Source organism: Rana temporaria, chromosome 12, assembly GCF_905171775.1.
Source record: "Rana temporaria chromosome 12, aRanTem1.1, whole genome shotgun sequence".
NCBI lineage: Eukaryota > Metazoa > Chordata > Amphibia > Anura > Ranidae > Rana > Rana temporaria.
This window is the reverse complement of record NC_053500.1, coordinates 123,732,973-123,740,617: the sequence shown is the minus strand read 5'-3', so window position 1 is coordinate 123,740,617 and position 7,645 is coordinate 123,732,973.

Below are 7,645 nucleotides of genomic sequence, written 5' to 3'. Positions count from 1 at the left end.
CCGGCCTTTTACGGTTCGAATTTCGAAAGATTTTTTTTACGAAAATCGTATTTTCATATGAATTTCACACCATTAGTGGGCTGCAAGCAACAGCTGATTTTCATGCGGCAATCAAATTTGAGGAATCGGACATGTTGGGATTTTTTTTAAAACAAACGATTTTCTAATCAATGATGGGAGAATCGAGCGAGAAATTAAATAGAAAAAAAAATATGCATGCGCAAGAAAAGAAAATTCCTGTAGAGAAAGGAAGATTCCTGGCCATGAACATTCTTTAGCAACATGAGGTGAAATTGAAGGTTTGATCGGCCAAGTTTTGAAAATCAATGGTGGCGTCATCTGGTCACAACAAAAAATTTTTTTTTGGAAATTCGACATTGTATGGCCTGCTTTAATCATTTTTTTTTTTTGGCACAAATTGATCTTTGCTTGCTTTTGGAGTCCTGAAGCAGATAAAGCATATTGCAACACTTTAAAAATCATCAGGGAGAGCTGTTGGAGGAATCCCCCCCCCCCCTCCTCCAGCAAATACATATACAAAATACACATTCCATAATACTCAAGACAGACAGACACAATGGAAAACAGCCACACCCCCAAACGACCCAGCAAAGAGTCCCCAACAGTAAGACTATATATATATATATATATATATATATATATATATATATATATATACACACACACACACCATTCCAGTGTGGTTGTACAGTGAGTCCAATTAGTACAGATCAGACTGGAGTTCTTGGTCAAATATTGCCCCTAATAGACACGGTGTGACTTATACATATGGGGAGCTGGACAAGGAGCTTCCAGTGCCCTCCAAAGTAAGCTGGGTTCCACTCCGAAGTTAGACAATAGTTCCAGTCTCCCAATGGCTCTTCTCCCTGGAGTCCTTTCAACCGCTGGAAAGAAGGCTGGCTGGGCTCACTTAATCAGGCCGTTGGGGATCGGGCCAACTGCCCAGCATCCCTAGTGTATACAGGTGGAGACCGCAGTCCCATCCACTGACAACAGATCAGGCTGCAGTTGTGAGATGCAAATTGCATTCTCTCCCTGGAGCTCTTTTGATGGAGGCTCACTGGGTTGTTCTTCCTCAGCAGAAAAGTAAATTAAGTCTCTAATTGCTGAAAATCCATGGCATGGGTTGGCTGCACCTGGACTCAGTGCCAACACTTTGGCAGGTGACTCGTAATACATAACATCCTCCGGTGAACTAAAGCATACATTCTGTGGTCTGTGGCTAGAGAGATGAGACGACTGCTCCATCTCCCATATCCTCATCTGGCTATGAAACAAACACATTTCTCCATCACAGAGCATCCCATGCAGAAACAGGATCATCAAGGTCAGTCAGCACTTGCTGCATCCACCTTAAGACCTCTGCATCCATAGCTGCGGGTAGAGATTAGCAAAGCACACTTAGTATGCCCACTCTTCAGCCAGGATTTCAGAGTTGTCAGCTGGTATTTCCTGATAGTCCCAGACAAAGGGAGAGCAGACCTGCTGCTGAGCAGAATCTAGCAGCAATCTGTAGGTGATCTCCAGATCCCATTCCTGATTGGCTAGAAACACCAAATCTTCCAGTGCCCAGGGAACTTCTGAGACTTTCAGCATCCGTTCTCTGTATTCCAAGATTTCTTCCAAACGCCACTTCAAATCGCTCCCAAAGTCAGGGTCCTCGGACAGCCTCTTTAATAACAAATCCCAGCCTTAGTATACAAGACCACCGCAGGCGCAATCCTTGCCGACGGAAATCTCCGAACCTCGGCCGGCATCCAGGCTCATTCCTTAACATCCCCGTGGATTGGAGGATGTTAAAAAAGCCAGGAGGCAGAGCGAAGCAAGGACGTGAGGCCGACTGGCCACTTACCTCAAATTCCACGTTGCCCTGGAGGTACGGTGATTTCCGTCGGCAGGGATTGCGCCTGCGCAGTCCTAACTGGAACCATCTCGATAGCCGGAACCATATCGTCAGATCACAGGCACCCAACAACCTCCTTATCAACCGATGACGTCACTGGTTGTTAGGATGCCGGCTACTGGAAGGTTGTAATGGTGCACAGAAAAAAACGGTGGTCTTGTATACTGTAACTAAAAGCCATACTTGATGCCCCGGCTGGCTTGTATACAATTTTTGGGCAATTTTTAGGCATTTTTCCAAGGCACCCCTACAGAAACCTGAAGGCACCCTGGTTGAAAAACGCAGATTTACAGAACCAATAAAGATGTCATTTTTTTTCCCAGGCAGCACTCATATAGTGAATAGTTTGCCATAATCAGACTTGTCAAATACTCACTAACATATGCTCTGGAGATGAATTAATTATAGTCTGAGTGGCTCATTTATGCACAAACTAAGGCTGGGTTGTTGCTTTGGTAACATGAATTTTAATTTCTGTGCTGCATTAAGTATTCTAGGCTTATAATATGAAAGCGCAAGATGGGAATATGTAATAAACATGTCTCTTGATATGGCACAAACATAAGATTGCAAATTTGAAATCTTTAATGGAGGACAACATCCATACATCTTGGGTATGAAGGAAAATCAAAAGAGTAGCAATTAAAGCAGTTTTCCTACCACACTGCTTGGAATGGATCAGTCCTGTGCTAGTTCCCTATTAGTAGACCCCCCCCCCCCCCCCCCCCCCGCCCCATTTTTCCTGGTCTTACTGTCTCAAATTCTACTTCATAAAATGTAAGAATTGAGCTGAAATATAAAATGCAGCAATGTTGAGGAGATTAAAGAATAAGGCATTTACAAGTGATGTCCAGTGTCATCTCTTGTCTCGTTATGGAGAGGCCTTGGCCATCAGCGGTTGGTCTGTTGCATGAGGCCTTAAAGCGGAGGTTCACCCTAAAAACATTTTTCTAACATTACATTGTGCTCACTTCCAACATTGACAGTATGCTGATTTTTTATTTTTTTTTGCTGTACATACCGTTGTATAGCTATTTCCCCCCCCCGGCTTCCGGGTAGTGGCTCTTGCGGGAGTTCCTATGCAGAGGCTAAGTGATTGGCGTGATGACAAAAAGTTCCCCCGGCGCATAAGGCGCGTCAGAAGTTTTCGAAAGAAACCGAACTGCGAGTCGGCTCTATACGGCGCCTGCGCACCGACATTCGGCTTCTTTCGGAAACTGGTGACAAGCCTTATGCACCAGGGGGAAGTTTTTGTCATCACGTCAATCACTTAGCCTCTGAATAGGAACGCCCACTCCCGTGGGAGCCACTACCCGGAAGCCGGGGGGGGGGGGGGGGGGGGAATAGCTATACGACGGTATGTACAGCAAAAAATAAATAAAAATCAGCATACTGTCAATGTTGGAAGTGAGCACAATGTAATGTTAGAAAAATGTTTTTAGGGTGAACCTCCGCTTTAACAAAGAACTACTTTTATTTTCTCCCTTTTGGAGTATTATATTTTCCACTGAAAGCATTTTGTTATATCTTTTCAAGTGGAACAAAATAGTGATTGTGTCAGAAATTCAAAGCTGTCCTGTGCACACTTCCTGTGTTACCCCAAGTCCTCCTATTTGTTATCCCCTGTGATTCCCAGGCTCGTTCACTCCTTCTGGGAGCCTGGGACAATAATAAATGTTGTCAAAATGATGAATGGGAGGAGATTGAGAACCATCTACTTCCCGGTGTCCTGTTCGGAATGTGAACCTTAAAGCACTTAGCTCTGAGCAGGTTCAGAAATGTCAAATGCCCAGCTTCAAGGGTGCATAAAAAAAACAGATCAAGCACAATTGGCTGGAGCAGAGGGCACAAGAGACATTACGGATCTAATAGGCTTGTAGCATTTTCCATTTTCTGCAACAAAATTGACAGATGGAGGGCTATATACGAGGGTCGTTCGATTCAAATGGGGACTTTTAATCTTACAGGTATAAAAAGGAAGCTAGTGTCAGGGGCGGAGCTACCACTAGGCGCACTGCTACCTAGGGTGCCCGGGCCACTGGTGTTTCTACTCTCTTCTCTCTGCAGCAAGCAACTAAGTCGCCAGTCTGTTCGCACATAGTGTCAGAGGTGCAATGGTGGCGGAGGACTGTGTCTGTGTTCCAACTCCCGAATGAATGGAAGCAAGCAAACATTAATTGATGGGTACTGGTAGGCTGCATTGATGGATGCTGGTTGAGGCTGCATTGAATGGGTGCTGGTGAGGCTGCATTGATGGGCGCTGGTGAGACTGCTTTGATGGGCGCTGGTGAGGCTGCATTGATGGGCGCTGGTGAGGCTGCATTGATGGGCGCTCGCAAGGCTGCATTGATGGGCTCTCGCGAGGCTGCATTTGATGGGCGCTTCATTAAAAATGTGGGATATACATGGGCGGGGCAAAGAGGGGGTGGCAAAATGAGGTTTCGCCTAGGGTGTAAAAAATCCTCGCACCAGCCCTGGCTAGTGTGGTGGTACTACAAGCAATTTTTCTTTCCTTGGCCCGAGAGAGTGGAATCTACTTCCCCTAAGTCTTAGACAGAGTCCTGACCTGCCCACATTCAGGAGGGATCTAAAAACCTATCTGTGGGCAGAGGCAGATTGATTGGAAGAGTGAGGTTAGGGTCATTCTGGCGGGAAGCACTGCTAGATCTGTTGGGAATTGTGTGTTGTCTCTCCTTTGGTCTTATGTGATTTCTATGGTTTTGTACTGTATTGGTTTTATGGTGTTATATTGTTGTTTTATTATTTGATTTTAATTGTGGTACATATTTTATATTGTTACTATGTTAATTTATGCCTGTAACACTCGGTCCTGTTGTGAATTGTTAAGGTCTGGAAGCGTTTCGATACCTTCGGGTGATTCTACGCTATACAAGCAATAAGCAATAAACAATAAACAATAGTAAGCGGCAAGTGTGTCCTATTACTGATAGGCGGCACACGTGTCACGGGCCAGTCCAGAAGAGACCTTTAATCAAGATGGCAGACAACAGTGTTAGTATGTGCATGAAACAGTACGCGGTGATGAGGTTTCTTGTGAACGATGGTGTAAAACCTGTGGATATCTACCGAAGACTTCAAGCACAGTACGGTGATGAGACGCTCAGCCGTAGTAAGGCAGTTGAATGGTGTAAATGTTTTAAAGGTGGCCGTAGGTCCATCTGTGATGATCCTGGCCGTGGTGGTTCCCATCCCTCAGCAGTCATTCCTGTGAACATTCAGCGCGTGAAATGTCTGATCGTGGCTAATCGACGCATAACCTGTCGGGACATTGCACAAGAGACTAATCTTTGCGTGGTAACGGGGAACACAATCCTTCACGAACATTTACAGTTAGCGCACGCTGGGTATAGGGTTGCCACCTTTTCTTCAAGTCAAACCCGAACACTTTAGCGGCGCACAGCAATTTTTTTTTATAGTATAAACTATACATATATTTTGCTATTAAATACCATTTTTAATCATATGAAGCTAATAAAAAGAGTCCCCCTTTACATCTAAACTCGCAGAGTTCCCTTTCACTGTAAGGGGGACTCTGCAGACTCTGATGTAAGGGAGAACTCTGGGGCCTCTAACATAAGGGATGCTCTGGGAACCGTGATCTAAGGGGGAACACTGAGAACTCTGATGTATGGAGAGGACTCTGATGTAAGGGGAAACACTGTGTCCTCTGGTGTAAAGGGGAACTCTGATGTAAGGGGTGCTCTGAGAACCCTGATTTACTTTAGTGTACTCACTCAGAGACAGGAGAGAGAAGGGGGAGACTTCAGTCACAGACAGGAATGGATGGTGAGTTCACTCACCCCTTGGAAGTCAGCACTTCTCATCCAGTTGTATCTGAGGCTGCTAGACTTCAAATTTCCAGTCCCAATTTTCCTTTTCTGAGGCACAGCCCTGGAGATTGGAGTGTGGGCAGAGGGGTAGGGGTGGGGGGAATAGGTGCAGATCAAGCCATCTCTCGGGCAGTGTGAAAGAGTGTAACAGACACTCTCAGCTTAGACAAATGCAGCCAGAAACCCTGCTGGGAAGCCATAGTCCATTCTAAATAATGTGTCCGTGTTTCAGGCTGTCTGAAACCTGGACACGTGATTCAAAACCTAAACTGTCCGGGTGAATCCTGGACAGGTGACAATCCTAGCTGGGTAGCAAGACAGCTTTTGACCGGCACAGAAGAGTAGAAGTCTGCACTGCTTTGAAGGCATTCGTTTAACATTTGGATAAGTGTATAAATGTACCTAAAAACCAAGTGGTTAAAAAGTACAGAAAAAAAATCTGTAATCCTGGCAGAAATCCCTGAGATCCAAACTTCCTGTGCACTTTTTTTGTGCTGCACCGAGTTCCCAAGCAGGGTTATCGTTCATGGTCAGTTCTATCCAGAACTATCCAGGGAAGAACTGAACAGAGCTGACCAACCTTTTGTATTGCATGTTTTATTTATTTTTTCCCAGACATGCACTCCGTGTGCAGGGCCGTTTGAAGGAATTTGGGGGCCCCAAGCAAGAAGCGGGGGACGGGGTGTTGTTGAGTTTTAAGTAGAGAAGTGGGGGGGGGGGGCAGCTGCTGCCGAACAACGAGATGCACTTCTTCTGTCATTGCTTGCAAGCAAGTTGATAAGCGCGGGGGGGGGGGTGTATATAAACCAGGTAGCACTTCTTCTGATAAGCGGGGGGGGGGGGAGGGGTGTTGCTGCTGCCGCAGAATGTCGAGTAGTACTACTTCTGATAAGCGTCCCTCCCCCATGTTCTTTTTACCCCCCTTACCTACCGCATACCGCACACCAGGAGATTCAGTTTGTTGTTCCCGGCCGGACTAAAAGGAAGTGAGCACTGAGTGTGTGCACTTCCTGTCAGTCCGGCCAGAAACAGGACACTGAATCTCCTGTACCGCGCGGTTACGGTACCCGGCCGGACTGCAGGAGGAACTAGGAGGAGGAGCTCGGCCACGCTACAGCAGGCTGCAGCACTTATAGTAAGTGGCTGCGCATCGGCGCGGCAAGGGCCCGTCCTGCTGGGGGCCCCGAGCTGGCCAGGGGCCCCAGCAGGACGGGCCCTTGCCGCGCCGATGCGCAGCCACTTACTATAAGTGCTGCAGCCTGCTGTAGCGTGGCCGAGCTCCTCCTCCTAGTTCCTCCTGCAGTTGCTTGCTTTGCCTGTCTTGTTCCGACGGGCCTGCCGGTGTGGAATGAGAGGCTGTACACGCTGTGACAAATCTACATTTCTGTTGAGGGAAATACTTTATTTAGTTCCTGTAATGTCGTTTCTTGCTGATTATTCAGCCACTGTGCACAAAGTAAATGAAGACCTTTCCCCATGAAGCAGAGAGATACCCCAGTGACTTGTTTTCTCTGCTGTTTTTAATATGTTGCCCATAGCAATCACTGAGACTTGCCCTTTCATTTCCTAACTAGCAGTAGGAACAGCAGCTGGCACCTTGTTTGCTCTGGGCAACGCTCATTCCCTTTCCTCTGATCTATGCTCCTGTGTTTTCAGCATTACTGAAATAAGGGTCCCCTTATTAGTAGACAGCTGTCTAGCAATACATTAACATGCTGACAAAGGTGTACAATTAAACACTGTTGTATCATACAAATGTAGACCCCATAGGGCAAGGTCATAGGGGAGATTTTCATGATAGTGATATTTGACATTTATAATTAAAGCTTGCACATTCCTAAATGAGTTTATAAATACTCCATCTGTCAGG